Source organism: Culex quinquefasciatus, chromosome 1 (genome assembly GCF_015732765.1).
Source record: "Culex quinquefasciatus strain JHB chromosome 1, VPISU_Cqui_1.0_pri_paternal, whole genome shotgun sequence".
In the NCBI taxonomy this organism is placed as follows: domain Eukaryota; kingdom Metazoa; phylum Arthropoda; class Insecta; order Diptera; family Culicidae; genus Culex; species Culex quinquefasciatus.
In genome coordinates, this window is record NC_051861.1 from 15776099 (window position 1) to 15793248 (window position 17150).

The window sequence follows — 17150 nt, forward strand, 5'->3', positions numbered from 1 at the left end:
TTCCAGGAGCAAAGTTTGATGTGACGAGCCCCATAAAGGTATGACAAGAATTCTAAACGAATGGGCAATTCTCCCTTTTCCTTTGGGTTCGCCGGAAAAGTGGTCATCGGATGAGGTCAAGGATCTTTCCGCCTTTTTTCCAAAAGGATTCAACCGTTGAGTCGGGGTGTCTCGGGGTGTGAAATTCAAGAAATGTTTTCCAACACACACACACATACACAAGCGTGCGAACCCTCGTCCCGCCGTGCTTCATCAACTCTAAGGGGTTTTTCTGTGAAAATGACATAAGGAAAATGGAGTCCCTCTCTTCGTCACCTTTCGACCATTTTTCCTGGAATGTCGTTCAGGTTGGCCGAGGGAGGTTCCGGTACTGGGAAAATAAAACTCTCAACAGGCTCTTAGTGGTCACGTTATGAGAATTCTATACTTTTTTTTCTTCTTTTCCTAGCACCTTAAAGGTCAAATCTGGCGATTTTTCGATATTGGGTATCGTTGGAATACGTTTGATGATAGAAAACCGTATTCGTTGAAGCAATTCTTCGGTTGAACTAAGGTGAATTTTGAACTCCTTTAATATTAGGTAATTATGAGGTTTCGTAAAGTTTGGTTGAAAATTATTCCGGTCTTTGTAAAAAATACTATAATAAGGAGTCTATATTATTTTTAACAGAGACATTTGAAATAAATTTTTAACGAGGAAAATCAATTCAAGTTTGCAAAACACTGTTTAAAACAATGGCTATGGAAACAGTTTTAATGGCCAATAACTTATAAACATTTGTATTAAAATTTGTAACTTTGTCTCAAACAAAATTGCATCCCAACTTTGCTCAATAATACGTAAAGAAGTGCGCCACAGTCCATCGAGCATGGTGCGATAAAATTCCTCTTCGCTGAAAACTTTTGCCGTGAACTCGCAACCAGTCAGTGCAGCAATCGAACAGCAGTGATGCCAAATAAATCATTCCGCTTTATCAGCCATCCACTTTAATCTCTTCTTCATTTCTCAGTTTGGTTTTACTATTTTTCCAACCATCTTCGAAGTCTTCCAAGTGCACCAATGACAAACTCAATCAATGAATCGGCAAGCACACACACACATACAAACCTGATCCCCATTCCTCCCCCGCACTCGGTCTCAACAGTTCAATTTCTGCAGGTCTAACAAAAAGAGATAGAGCGCGTTGTTTTCTCCAGGCGACGACCAACTGCCGGAGACACACTGGAAGTCGACTGGCAGACGACAATTCCAAGCTGAATGCAATTAAACTTTAGTGTTCCCAGCAAAACAATATCGAATCGGATGGGTTGCCAGCTGAACCGAGTGGTGTAAGTGTAGAGGTTAGGAAGGGTGATGGTAGTCTGAATTGGAGATCGGAACTGAAGTAAACAAGAAAATAAAATCTTTGAAAGCATTGCTCGCCTCACAGAATGACCAAAACAAAAGCGAAATGAATCCCATTGGATAAAATTTAAACAATCATAAACTCAACTGAACAGTTCATAAAGGTTATTAATTGTTTAGGTCTAAACATCTTTTCATGCCTTCACCTGTAATGCATTTAAAACTGGCAACCCTGGCCTCACTTTGTATCAAACTTCATACTTCGTCGACTTCAACACATTTCCAGCAAATCCATCCAGCCCAAAACTGACAATGTTGTCGAACGAACGATGGTCACGCCACCGATGCAGAAGAAAACATTTCCGGAACCGACCCGGAATGCAGCATGTAAACATAGATGCTTCCACAATGCCACACGAACACACAATGTCGTCGGAATCGTCTCCAGGAAGTCGCCGTAAAAATGAAAACTGAAAAGGTTTTACTTTTCTGTACGACATGTTTCAAATCGACAGACGCCGCCGGTTAACTCTGAGCTGAAAACACTTGGGTCGTCGTCGTCTCGGGCGGAAGCTTCCATCAAGTGCCTTCGAAGCTCAGACAGGGTCATCATCATCGCCGTTTTTGGTATCGTTGTCGTCGACGAAAACCGGTTATGTCTTACTTTGAGCACTTGAGTGTAAACTTAACCCTCGGGTATGAAACTAAACTCATTGCAGAAAAAATCTCATTCTCATCTCATTCTCATCTCATTCTCATCTCATTCTCATCTCATTCTCATCTCATTCTCATCTCATTCTCATCTCATTCTCATCTCATTCTCATCTCATTCTCATCTCATTCTCATCTCATTCTCATCTCATTCTCATCTCATTCTCATCTCATTCTCATCTCATTCTCATCTCATTCTCATCTCATTCTCATCTCATTCTCATCTCATTCTCATCTCATTCTCATCTCATTCTCATCTCATTCTCATCTCATTCTCATCTCATTCTCATCTCATTCTCATCTCATTCTCATCTCATTCTCATCTCATTCTCATCTCATTCTCATCTCATTCTCATCTCATTCTCATCTCATTCTCATCTCATTCTCATCTCATTATTATCTCATTCTCATCTCATTCTCATCTCATTCCCATCTCATTCTCATCTCATTCTCAACTCATTCTATTTTTTATTCCCGTTTCTTTCATTTATTTTCATATTTTGGTGGAAATCATTCACGTTTTCAATGTTTTCAGAATTTTGTCTAAAATCTTTCAAGGTTAACTTACAGCAACAAAACCAGTGCTGCTGAAACTGTTTCTCAATGTTGAGGAAACCCCACCCCCTTTTAAACTTCATCGCCAGAACAAAGCGTTGAGGTTAGGTTACATCAAACGATGTCGGTGTCGCCGGATGAACTCGTGTGTGTGTGTGCAGTAATGATGTCGCACAGAAGGGGTCATTGTGGGGGAGTGGCAAATGGGAACCACCACTGCCAAGGATGAAACGATCCTCTTCGATGCAGCATCAACCGTCGACCATGAGTGCTATACCGGAGTGAGCTTGAGGGACAAGTTTGAAATTGTAAAACACTTTGTGTCGTGCATGTGTGGGTATCGCTGTATGTGTGACTTTCATTGTTATCTGTGATACCGGGTGTCGTTAAATGTTCTGTGTTTTGTTCTTTCCTGATTTTCCTGGAGACATCCTACGGAAGGTTAAGGGTGCAAAGGTTTGATGGGATATCTGTAAAAGGGTAAAGTTGCAGGGTTTGATTGTTTAGGAAATGTTTGTGGGGCATTCTTGAAAATGTTACTAAACAAGCAATATTGTAAATATTAGTCGCTTTTTAACTTTGATCAGCCCCGAACAAGTTTGTACTGTGATCTAATTTAAATTAACATTTTCTTCAAAACAAAAACCAAAAAACTGCTTACTCAATCGTAAGATTGACCAATCAAGACTAAACTTGTTTTCCCGGACAAAGTTTCTTCCGAGAGAGTGCCATCGATATGCAAAAGTTCGTGCCTCGTCACCGTCAACAATGTGCGTAACGTGACATATCCTTCCTTTCCTAATCGAGTTTTGCGTTTTACGACGGTCCAGTTGAGTGGCCACGGTCAGTTCTGAAGAAAACGAAGGTCCCCCTTGAAAGAAAACTCGTGCAGAAAAACATGCATGACGCGCAACTTTTCCTTCTTCTTCTTCTTGGCTAAATCATAGAGTACATTTGCCTCCCTAGAAAAATCGAGAAAATTGCTTTTCCCTCCCATAAAGAAAATCGATCTGATTGAACTCGGCAAACGACCGAAGCGGAACTGGTCCACCAGCGAGTGACGTCAAGGTGGTGAGCAGTTTGCCATTAATTACGTCCGCCAGAGTGAGAGAGCCGCTGCGCGCCCATTAAAATTAAGCATTCCCGAGAAAACTGGAAACAGATGTACGGAATTGCACTCTCCTGTTGCTTTTTAAAATTCAACACACGGTGGTCTCGGGGACTTCAACGACGGAAGGTTTGGTTGAGCGGGACTATTTGCGAGGCAGAGAAATGTTTGGAATAGCGGTAAAATTTGAAAGTTTGACGTTGTATCTTTTGAAAGAAGCAAGATAGCAAAATATTCTCTTCGGGAAAGTTTTAGAAAAAATTCCCAATTTAAGGGTCAATGTTTTTCTTCAAAAACTTGTAACAAAGTGTTAAAATTTGGGTTTTTTAATGTTAACGCCCCATCGAAAGGTTTATCCTCAAACTTTGTGGGGGCCTTTCCTATGACCAAAGAAGCTTTTTTGTGTCATTGGTTCACCCATATAAGTCTCCATACAATTTTGGCTGCTGTCCATACAAAAATGGTACGTCAATATTCAAACAGCTGAGCAATTCTCTATGAAATCGGTCTGTTTTCTTAATTTTTTTTTTTTTTTGTATTTTTTAATCCGACTAAAACTTTAATTGTGCCTTCGTGGGCATACCGATAGCAAAGAAACCATTTTGCATCATTAGTTTATCCATATAATTTTCCATACAAATTTGGCAGCTGGCCATACAAAAATGATGTATGAAAATTCAATAATCTGTATCTTTTGAAGAATTTTTTTTATCGATTTGGTGTCTTTGGCAAAGTTGTAGGTATGAATATGGACTACACTGAAAAAAAAATGATACACTGTAAAAATATTTGGTGATTTTTTATTTAACTTTTTGTCACAAAAACTTGATTTGCAAAAAAACATTTTTTTTATTTTTTTTAGAGGACATTAAATGCCAACTTTTCAGAAATTTCAAGGTTGTGCAAAAAATCTTTGAGCGAGTTATGAATTTTTGAAACAATACTGATTTTTTCAAAAAATCAAAAAATTGGTCGCAAAAAATTTTCATCTTCATTTTTCGATGTAAAATCAAATTTGCAATCAAAAAGTACTTTAGTGAAATTTTGATAAAGTGCACCGTTTTCAAGTTAAATCCATTTTCAGGATAACATTTTAAAAGGGCCAAACATGCAATATTACGCCCTTTTAAAATGTTAGTCTTGGTTTAAAAGTTTTGAAAATATTTTTTTTCGAAAAGATCGGAAAATTTCACGAATGTTTCATATTTTAACATTGAAAATCGAACCATTAGTTGCTGAGATATCGACATTAGAAAATGGTGTGTTGTTTGGGTGGGACTTAGAAAACATCAATTTTCCTGTTATTAAACCTTTGCATGGCAATATCTCAGCAACTTAGGGTCGTAGGGACTCTCTCGTCAGCTCTTGCAGTGAGCGGTCGTCTTTCGAGTTTTTAGCGCGTGTTTCTGACGGTGTTTTGTTTACCTTCGCCGACGGCCATGGCGGCGGCCGCGAAGGCGGATAGCGATTGGACGGTCCACAAAACCAAGGACGGCAAGCCGTTTTACTGGAACAAAGTTACGCAGGAGAGTGTGTGGAAGAAACCGGACGGGTTTCAGGAGGAGAAGCAGCCGTTGACGGACAAGGAGGTGGAGAAACCGGATCCACCAACCCCGCGCGTGCGTAAGTACCAGGACGCTCCCGGGGAGAGGTGGCAGGTTTTCTTTCGGCCAAAGCACAAGCCACTGCAAACAATGCGGATTTCGGAGGAACTGTGGAAACACTACCCTGGAGTGACGGATGTCACCAAACTCCACCAGAACAAGCTCCGCGCTACTGTCAACAACCCGAAGGAAGCCAACGCAATCGTCTGCGATCTGCGGTTCTGCATTGAATACCGGGTCTGGATTCCGGCGCGTTCCGTGGAGATCGACGGTGTGGTGAGCGAAAATGGACTGACGGTGCAGCAGGTGTTGACGGCGGTAGGCCACTTCAAGAGGTGGAACTTACCAACAATTCCGGTCATCGAGGCTCGACAGATGGGTACGGCCGAAGGTGAGGGCGCGTCCAAACGCTTTGTCCCATCGAGCTCGTACCGAGTGACGTTTGCGGGGACAGCTCTACCAGACTACCTGGTGGTGGACAACATGCTCCGCCTTCCGGTGCGCATGTACCGCCCGCGCGTTATGAGTTGCTCTAACTGCAAAAAGCTGGGACATACAAAGGCGTTCTGCAGCAACAAGACGGTCTGTGGCAAATGCGGAGAGAAACATCCGGACGAGCAGTGCCAGAAAGAGGTAGAGAAGTGCCTGCTCTGTGGAGGACAACCCCACGAAGTTCGTTCTTGTCCCAAATACAAGACGCGCGAGGACAAGTTGAAACGCGAACTGGAGAGGCGGTCGAAGCGCTCATTCGCAGATATGTTGAAGACGGTCACGACGAGTGCCGGCAGCGAGAACCCCTTTTCCGTCCTTTCAGAGGAAGAGGATGATTCACCTGAGGATGGAACTGAAGATGAGCTGATAATCAACGCAAAAGGCGGAACCTCCAAAAGGAAGAGAAGAACAAAGAAAAAGAGCAACAGTGACAAGTCTCGGAGCAGCACCCTTCCACAGCCAGGTTCGGAAAAGTTCATCAAAGCGTTCTCGGGGGTGAGCTCAATAAAAACATCGCCAAAAGATCCAACCAACCCAGCAGCAGTCGTGCCTCAGAAAGACCATGGTAAAGACAACCGAATTCCGTTTTCGCTTTTGTTGGAAGCGGTGTTGTCAGCAGTGAGTGGATCAACAAGAACCCTGCTGGAACCTCTGATCCCCTTCTTCAAAGAACTCGGCAAGATACTCAGCGAGAACTCGGCGCTTAATGCCATTATCTCTTTTGATTAAACTGTTAATTTACTATAGCCTTAAGTTAAAATGTAAATTACAAGTAAAACCCGGTCCGAACCAGTTTACTTACAGCTAAGGGGACCTAAATAAACAATTTCATGAATAAAAAAAACTTAGGGTCGTATCATCAAAATTGAAAAGTGCAAAATATAGAAAATTTTCTCAGCTTTTCAAATTTTTTTTTTCAAAAGTGGGCACTAATTTTAAAAAATGAAAAACTTCGACTATTTTCAAAAAAGTCACCTAAAAATGGATTTAACTTGAAAACGGCGCACTTTATCAAAATTTCACCAAAGTACTTTTTCATTGCAAATTTGATTTTACATCGAAAAATGAAGATGAAAATTTTTTTGCGACCAATTTAAAAAATCAGTATTAATTCAAAAATGCATAACTCGGTCAAAGATTTTTTGCACAACCTGGAAATTTCTGAAAAGTTGGCATTTTATGTCCTCTAAAACATATAAGAAAAATAGTGTTTTTTTTGCAAATTAAGTTTTAGTGACAAAAAGTTAAATTAAAAATCACCAAAATTTTTTTACCATGTATCATTTTTTTCAGTTTAGTCATTATCCATTCTTTCCAGAAGACACCAAATCGATCAAAAAATTCCTTCAAAAGATACAGATTTTTGAATTTTCACATATCATTTTTGTATGGCCAGCTGCCAAATTTGTATGGAAAATTATATGGGCAAACTAATGATGCAAAATGGCTTCTTTGGGCATACCGAAGGCACCAAAAAAGTTTCAGTCGGATTAAAAAATACAAAAAAATTCGAATGACCGAAATCTGAGAGAACTGCTCAGCAGTAACTTTTGAGTGAATTTGTTTTATCAAGTTGGTATCTTCGGCAAAGTTTTAGGTATTGTTGAGAAAAAAAATAGGTACACGGAAAAAAATGCAGATGTTTTAATCAACTTAAAAAAAACTCATTTTTCCAAAAAGAATATTTTTTGATTCTCGAGATTTTTTTATATGTTTTAGAGGAAAAAAAACCCTTAAGTTTTGAGTCGAAGAAAAACATTGTCAAAAAATCTGCCGCCAAGCTATGAATTTTGAAAAAAAAAATGATTTAAAAAAAAACAAATTTTATGCAAAAACAAATTTGACGTAATTTCTTAATGTAAAATTCAATTTCCAATCAAAAAGCACTCTACAGTTTTTTGATAAAAGGCTCTGTTGTCAAGCTATAGCCACCGAATGTTTGATTTTAGCGAAATATTTGCAGTTTTCCGATTTTTGAAATTAGTGACCATGAGTGACCATCTCTAAAAATATTTTTTTGAAAAGCTCAGAAAACTTGCTGTACAATTGTCTAGGGGACATTGAAGATTTGACCTCTGGTTGCTGGGCAACTAATGGTCCGATTTTCAATGTATTATTTGTAATTTTGTAATATTTTGAAAAAAAAAATTAAATCAAGAGTTGTATTATATTCAATATTTGTCCCTTTTAAAATGTTTGTCCTGATTTAAAAAAAGATCAGAAAATTTCACAAACGTTTCATGATTTAACCTGGGTGTTGAATAGAGAGAATGCGTAACGTGATTTTCGAATGATCCCACTTTGTTTACATCTACAAAGTAGGAGGATGTTCAAGCACAAGCATGACTTTTTCATACTGGTAAAGGAACTGTTTTATAATCAGTAGTATGTGTTTTATTTTTTCCAGTTTTTGACATGTTTTACTAAAAAATTGTCGCGTTTCGATCGACGAAGACCTGCAGCGAGAGTGTAAATCTTCGATGTCACACATAAATTCCTTGTCTGATTTTGGAACCCTGCAGCTCTTCCTGATCCAGCGAAAAAACATGGCTTATTCTTGCGAAGCTGATCCAACAAACAGAATGGATTTTCACTAAACCAGGTTTTTAAACGGAATCAAACAATAAAGACAGCATCTGGATGGATACAATCGCATCGACTCCATAAACATCTTTCATTCGTAATTATAAAAAATATACGATCTCGTCTTCAACTTTCTTAAGGTTTCTTGACTTCAACCCCAGGTTCTCAAAAGCAACACATTTTTCATTCTTGCAAAAAAATAAACAATTTGTAATGATCGATAACAATACTCTCTACTTTTGGCGAACAGGAAATTGGTTCCACTTTGACAGTTCAAAATTGAGGCCGTTTTGCGAACCACTATTCGGCACCCAGGATTTAACCTTGAAAATCAGACCATTAGTTGCTGAAATATCAACATTCGAAAATCTAATCAATTTTTTCCGTGTACCCATTTTTTCTCAATAGTCCTCAGCAACACCTACAATTTTGCCGAAGACACCATTGATTATAAAAATCACTCAAAAATTACAGATGTTTAAATATTAACCTACATTTTTTCTATGGACAGCAGCCAAAATGGTATGTAGGCTTGTGTGGGTGAACCAATGACACAAAATAGCTTCTTTGGTCATAGGGAAGGCCCCCACAAAATTTGAGCCAATTCAAATAATACAAAAAATGATTGAAATCGGCTGATTTCGTAGAGAGTCGCTCATCTGATCTTAAAGTTTGAATGAAATTTATAAAATTATAAAAAGGATTGCCGGATTATCTCCTCGTTGCTACAACAACAAGTTGCCCCGACCCCTCTTCGATTTGCGTGAAACTTTGTCCTAAGGGGTAACTTTTGTCCCTGATCACGAATCCGAGGTCCGTTTTTTGATATCTCGTGACGGAGGGGCGGTACGACCCCTTCCATTTTTGAACATGCGAAAAAAGAGGTGTTTTTCAATAATGTGCAGCCTGAAACGGTGATGAGATAGAAATTTGGTGTCAAAGGGACTTTTATGTAAAATTAGATGCCCAATTTGATGGCGTACTCAGAATTCTGAAAAATCTTATTTTTCATCGAAAAAAACACTAAAAAAGTTTTAAAAATTCTCCCATTTTCCGTTACTTGACTGCAAAAAATTTTGGAACGTGTCATTTAATGGGAAATTTAATGTACTTTTTGAATATATTTTGACCCAGAAGGGTAATTTTTTCATTTAGAAAAAAATTTTCATTTTAAAATTTCGTGTTTTTTCTTACTTTGCAGGGTTATTTTTTAGAGTGTAACAATGTTCTACAAAGTTGTAGAGCAGACAATTACAAAAATTTTGATATATAGACATAAGGAGTTTGCTTATAAACATCACGAGTTATCGCGATTTTACGAAAAAAAGTTTTTTTTTCACAACAATGAAGAAGAAATGAAAAAAAGAAATTCTTCACAACAATGTTAAATGAGCAGTTCTCTAGGATTTCGGTCATTCGATTTTTTTTGTATTTTTTAATCCGTCTGAAACTTTTTTGGTGCCTTCGGTATGCCCAAAGAAGCCATTTTGCATCATTAGTTTGTCCATATAATTTTCCATACAAATTCGGCAGCTGTCCATACAAAAATGATGTATGAAAATTCAAAAATCTGTATCTTTTGAAGGAATTTTTGATCGATTTGGTGTCTTCGGCAAAGTTGTAGGTATGGATACGGACTACACTGGAAAAAATAATACACGGTAAAAAAATTGGTGATTTTTTATTTAACTTTATCACTAAAACTTGATTTACAAAAAAACACTATTTTTATTTTTTTATTTTTGATATGTTTTAGAAGGCATAAAATGCCAACTTTTCAGAAATTTCAGGTTGTGCAAAAATCACTGACCGAGTTATGAATTTTTAATCAATACTGATTTTTTCAAAAAATCGAAATTTTGGTCGTAAAAATTTTTCAACTTCATTTTTCGATGTAAAATCAAATTTGCAATCAAAAGTACTATACTGAAATTTTGATAAAGTGCACCGTTTTCAAGTTATAGCCATATTTAAGTGACTTTTTGAAAATAGTCGCAGTTTTCATTTTTAAATTAGTGCACATGTTTGCCCAGTTTTGAAAAAATATTTTTGAAAAGCTGAGAAAATTCTCTATATTTTGCTTATTTGGACTTTGTTGATACGACCTTTAGTTGCTGAGATATTGCAATGCAAAGGTTTAAAAACAGGAAAATTGATGTTTTCTAAGTTTCACCCAAACAACCCACCATTTTCTATCGTCAATATCTCAGCAACTAATGGTCCGATTTTCAATGTTAATATATGAAACATTTGTGAAATTTTCCGATCTCTTCGAAAAAATATTTTGGAATTTTCAAATCAAGACTAACATTTCACAAAGGCCAAACATTCAATATTACGCCCTTTTAAAATGTTTGTCTTGATTTGAAAATTCCAAAATATTTTTCGAAAAGATCGGAAAATTTCACAATTGTTTCATATATTAACATTGAAAATCGGACCATTAGTTGCTGAGATATTGACGATAGAAAATGGTGGGTTGTTTGGGTGAAACTTAGAAAACATCAATTTTCCTGTTTTTAAACCTTTGCATTGCAATATCTCAGCAACTAAAGGTCGTATCAACATAGTCCGAATAAGCAAAATATAGAGAATTTTCTCAGCTTTTCAAAATATTTTTCAAAACTGGGCAAACATGTGCACTAATTTAAAAATGAAAACTGCGACTATTTTCAAAAAGTCACTTAAATATGGCTATAACTTGAAAACGGTGCACTTTATCAAAATTTTAGTAAAGTACTTTTGATTGCAAATTTGATTTTACATCGAAAATGAAGTTGAAAAATTTTACGACCAAAATTTCGATTTTTTGAAAAAAATCAGTATTGATTAAAAAATTCATAACTCGCTCAATGATTTTTTGCACAACCTGGAAATTTCTGAAAAGTTGGCATTTTATGTCCTCTAAAACATATAAAAAAAAATAAAAATAGTGTTTTTTTGTAAATCAAGTTTTAGTGATAAAAAGTTAAATAAAAAAATCACCAAATTTTTTTACCGTGTATTATTTTTCCAGTGTAGTCCGTATCCATACCTACAACTTTGCCGAAGACACCAAATCGATCAAAAATTCCTTCAAAAGATACAGATTTTTGAATTTTCATACATCATTTTTGTATGGACAGCTGCCGAATTTGTATGGAAAATTATATGGACAAACTAATGATGCAAAATGGCTTCTTTGGGCATACCGAAGGCACCAAAAAAGTTTCAGCCGGATTAAAAAATACAAAAATTAAAATTGAAGAAAAAAGACCGATTTCGTAGAGAATTGCTCAAATGTAAAAAACCATTTCAAACAAACACTTTCCAACATTCTTCACCAATGTCAGAACCACCCCACAAACACCTTGTTCGCCATACTTTTCCGACCCAACATTTTCTCTTCCGGTGCCGAAACGGGGAGGTAAGGCGAAACCTTCCCCCATTTCCCTTCCCCCTTTCCTTTCCCAGATGAAAAATCAAAATTAAATACCCACCAAACTCCACTTTATTAAATTCTCACACTTTAGTCTGCTCAGCTCAGCCCGGCAGGAGGCCACAGCGATTCTTGTTGTACGTCTTCGACTTCTCCACCCCGCGCTGGGACCGCTGGGGAGTCATTAACATAAATGAAGCATTAAAAGCGCTGTTAATTACACACCAAAACAAATGCTTTTCCATTTCATTGCTCGATTGCTGCCGACAAACACTTGAGGAATGGCGCGATACCTTCGACACGGTTCGGGGGTTTTACGGGAGGGTGGAAAAGTTTCGATATGAAAACTTTATCCTTTCGGAAAAGAGGAACGAGCTAGCTCGCAACCGGCACGAGATGAGTCCTTAAACTTGAGATTTGCACTTGCAAAGGATGCGCGCAAAAGGTGCATACGTTTGCAGCTTGTTTGGTTGAATGAATGAGAGAGAGAGAGAGAGAGAGTTTCATTCAACAATCATTAAAAGTAAAGAGGGCCAATTGTCACCTTACCCTAATAAAATAAGAGACCTTGATTTAAATGGGAAAATGATTTCTTCAGCGAGCATCTGATCAACTAGACAGAAGTTTATAAGTTTTTGCTCAGTTTCAACAAAATTGAGTTCTTTATAGTTTCTGAAATTAACAAAAAAACATTTAAGCAATCTTGTGCGCTGACTTCTAACATCCTTTTACCGCGTTAATTAAACATATTGCGTTAATTTAACCGCAGAGAGAATTCGTTGAATTCGAACAGATAAGATGTGGAGATCCTCCGCTCAAGTTCGATTGCTAAACTTTTTTTATTGTATTATAACTCTATAAAATGTTATTTGAAAATTGTTGTGAAACTCAATTGATCCATTTCCCAAAAACCTTTAAAAATCATCAATTTTCTGTTCAAATTCCCGTTCCTAATTCGCCACTTCAACCCTTCTTCCCATCAAGTCCAAGAGTCCCTTGATTGCAGTCAATCCTCGGCACAAACGATTTGTGCCCCACCAAAGGACAATCGTCCCGTGTTTTTTTGCTCACTTTACCCAGGACCTTCTCGCCGCAACAAGGAGTCCCGACCGGGCAACAAGTTCAAATCTGACTGAGCTCGTCTCACTTTCTGGTCCGTTGGAGAAATTCTCAGAAGGCAACGCAAAGATTCAAAGGAACAGATCCACCTTTCTTTCTTTCTTTCTTTCTTTTTTGCTCTTTCGCGACCGCCGCCACCCCCAAAACGGTCGTAATGATGCTCTCAAATTAGTACAAATGGCCCTCAAGACAGAAACTCACCTTAAATTTAATCAACAAACGACGACGCGCACGATGTCAGCAGGTGGCTTTTTGCTTCGTGACCTTTTTTCCTCTTTTTCACCAGATGTTTTTTATTCTTGTAAATTTTCACTACTTTTTACTTCACTATCTTTCCCTCCCTATTCTCACCTTTAAACTTACAACTGAAAAAAAAACTTGCACCCTTTTCTTTCCTTTTTTTTTATTTAACTTTTTTTTCACTTCACAACCCTGCTCGTATTTTGCGGATACTTTCGAGTATCGTTTATCTGGTCTTATTTTTTTTTACTTACTCACTTCTGCTCTGTTTTCCAGGAAAATACAACTTTCGTGGAAGGAAATGTACTCGATTTCCACACTTTTTCTGCTACCTCCTGAGATTGGCCTCTTGTTAAAAAGGTGCTGTGATGGGGAAGGGAAGGTTCATCAGATCAGCAGGTGTAAAGTTCGAAACTCGCTGGCAGACCAAAGTCAGGTCGGGCCAAGTTAATCTGAAACGAGACACAAGTTGCAATTCAATTAGTATCGATGAATCGTCGCTGTGAGTGGAAAAAAAAATGTTTGGCTCTTGCAAACCTATTTGATTGTGGGATGATATTCAAATTCCTCAAGACGAAAGTGGTAATTTTGCCCTGGACATAAAAAGTATGGGTTAAAAAACATCCGCTCTTAAACGTGGTAATTTTAACAGATCATTGAATATTCTCTAATTTAATCTTTGATTAAAATCTAAAAACGACATTTATGTCCCAATTTTCTATAGTTCTATTTTAAGCTCCATTCAAGTTCCAATAAACCGCCAAAAAAAGCATCCCGCTTCAACACTCCACCCTGTCAGAATCAATTAATCACTGCTATGACTTTTATTAAATAAAAAATACATTTATGGTGACACAAATGGGGTATAATTATGCGGGATGTTTGCGCAATAGTTGAGAACAAAAGGCAGCGGAAAATAGAGCGAAACCAGTGGTGAAAACTCGAGCATCCATGGCTGGCACCGAAATTGAAAAGTGTGCAGACTGAAAAACGGCAGACAGAATGGAAAGAAAAAAAAAAGTTTCCTCCATCGCAAATAAACGAGAGGGCGGGAAAAGTGACCATCGTTGGCGGGGTCAATCAGGAAAAACGGAGGGTTGGAACTTTCGGGCATTTCAGTCGTGTTTTTATGTGACGAAAAAATATTGGTTTCATGAAAAGTTAGTATGAATAATGATTTACAACGCTGTTCGCTATCAAGTTATTTCACACAGATTTAACACTGAGTTAAATTGTCTACATTTCTTTTGATTTTTTTACCTTTCTTGATTGTGATTAAAAACATCTGCATGACGATTTATCAATATTTTATTGAAATACTCCTTATAAGGAAATTAAAAAAAAACAACAAATGCAAGAAACATCGCTACAGCGTAAATCATCCAAACAATAATACCTCGACTGTGGTCGGTTTAATAGGGAATTCGTTCGCTCAACCCTTCAAATGCATTGGATTTGGGCTCATACACCTTGTACAATGCTGCTTCGGCAAAGAAGATCCAGTACCCTTTTAAAAATCACTGTATTTTACATTGAATTTTAAATGGGATTTAACCCTTCAAAAAAAGGTTTTCAAAAATGTCAAATTCTGAGACATTTTGGCCACTAAAACGTTTATTTTTAACTTCATTGTCGTGTAGGCCAGGTCTTTGCGCATGTTTTGGTATTTATAAAATTGAAGTTAGAAGCACCCTGTAGCTCGGTACAGACCTTCAAAATCTGGATTTTTTTTCGAAAAATCGGTCCCAGCAAAATCGAAAGCGTCGCGAGGTGTAGAGAAAAGCGTTATTCAACAATTTTTTTAGCAGTATTGAGTACAGCCGACTTGTGATGATAACAGGATCTACCAAATCTCTTGAGAAGCGAATTAGCACAGCTTCGGTGAACGGCAGCAGCTCCTTCTGGCGGAAAATTACCGTAGTTTGTCTCCCCATAAGTACCGTTTCTATGGCCTCAAGCAATTTTTCGCTTACATGAGCTACTTCCCTTACGTCAGTTCCTGGGTAATGAATAGAGAGAATGTGTTACGTGATTTTCGAATAATCCCACTTTGCTTGTTCAAGCACAAGCAAAACTTTTTTCAAATTATTCGCTCTTCAGCATTGCCTTGGCGTTCTCGATTGCGAGATTCCTACTCGAAACTAAGTGTCCAAAGGCTTGATTGTTGAGGCAATTGCAAACCTCTTTTTACACCTAAGCTTCCATCCACCCCGGGATTCGAACTGACGACCTTTGGATTGTGAGTCCAACTGCCTGCCAGCGACTCCACCGAGGCAGGACCCAGGGAAACGACTCCTACACCTGGACAGAGCTATTAACCTAACCCTTTATGTTAGACCGGGGCCAACATTTACTTCCCCATCCGACGGAAGGCGTGTTCAGACAAATCTCGTCTCGAAAAATACCACCGGGACCATCTGGGATCGAACCCAGGCGGAAGGGGTGAGAGGCAACCACGCTTACCCCTACACCATGGTCTCGAACTTTTTTCTTACTGGTAAATGAGGTGTTTTATAAGCAGTAGTGTGTGTTTCATTTTGTGTAGTTTTTGATATTTTTAGCTAGAAAATTGTCGCGTTTCGATCGATTAGAAGAGATTTTCTTTCCTACGGGTGACGAAGAACTGCGGCGAGCGTGTCATTTTGCGATGTCGTAGATAAATTCCCTTGCTGGTTTTGGAATCCTGCAGCTCTTCCTGGTCCAGCGAAAAAACAAGCGAAGCTGATCCAACAAGCAAAGACGATTTCCACTAAACCAGGTTTTCAAATGGAATCAAGCAATAAAAACAGTTTCTGCAACAACAACCGCATCGACTCCATAAACAACTTTCATTCATAATTATAAAAAAATGACGATCTCGTCTTCAATTTCTTAAGATTTCTTAACTGCAATTCCAAGTTTACAATATTAGCAATATTTAATTATCGATAACAATACATCCAAAGGAAAAATGTATCTCAAAATCTGCAACAGTGGATTTGTTGTAGAAAATGCCACATTTTATAACATTTTTTGTAGCAAGCCCTTAGATCATTTTCGCCCGCGTGTAAACATTTCAGCGATCTGCAGTTGCAAAGTAACCGCCGACCTTACAAGTCGCATTATCAACGCCAGTCCGCAGTTTGTGTGCGCGTCGCCGCTTTTTTTTTTAATGTGCACCGTAGACAAAAAAAGTGTGGTTCTGGATTTTTGTCAACTCCAAACCCAACCAGGCCCGAAGCTTGTAAAAAATTCCTCGCAGACCTTCAAGTAAACCAAGAAAACTTGCGAGCACTCTGGTATATCAGGGTTGCAAAATCCCGATTTACCTGGAAAACAACGCTACGGAAGTTCGTGTGCTTGACCTACCTCTAGGCATAAGCAATGACGACGTAGTAAAAGTGATGAGTAAATACGGCGAAATTTTGACCATCACCAACGACCGCTGGATTAACTTCTTCCCAGGAATCCCAAATGGAGTTCGGACCCTGCGGATGTAGCTGAAACAGCCAACGCCGAAATCAATCACTGTAAACAATGCTCAAAGCAAAGAACAAAAAATGTGCGGATTCAACTAAAAAGGTGAACCAAAAAATCAGTACACCACCGATTGAACTTGAGCCAAGTAGCAGCAGCAGCAGCAAAAGCAACAACAGTAAATCAGACCAACATCCAAAGCAAACAAGTTAAATTGACGAAGAAGACAACGATGGATTCGAGACCGTGCTTTCTAAGCACACTCGCAAAACCCGGAAGCGCTTACAAGCATATTTGGACGCGGATGACGAATTGACACCAAAACGAAGAGAGATGGCTGAAGAAGAAACAACAGATGAAGAAGACGAAGATGTCATAAAAGCAAAATATTATAGCCATAAGTGTTATGAGATAACTGTTAAATCCCTGGAGGAAGAGGACGAAGATAAAATTGAAGAACTTGGTAATTTAAAATCAAAATTTTCCGCTAAATATTTGTAACATAAACAGAAATATTTA

General features: G+C 38.1%; 1 protein-coding gene across 1 annotated transcript in view; it reads right to left on the bottom strand.

Annotated features, from left to right (window-relative positions):
• LOC6032983 overlaps positions 1 to 17150 on the bottom strand; it is a 430596-nt gene that overhangs the window by 282574 nt on the left and 130872 nt on the right. Inside the window, exon 2 of the mRNA XM_038265997.1 lies at positions 13137 to 13627. The gene's annotated coding sequence lies outside the window, so the exon portion shown is untranslated. The remainder of the gene's footprint in view (positions 1 to 13136; positions 13628 to 17150) is intronic.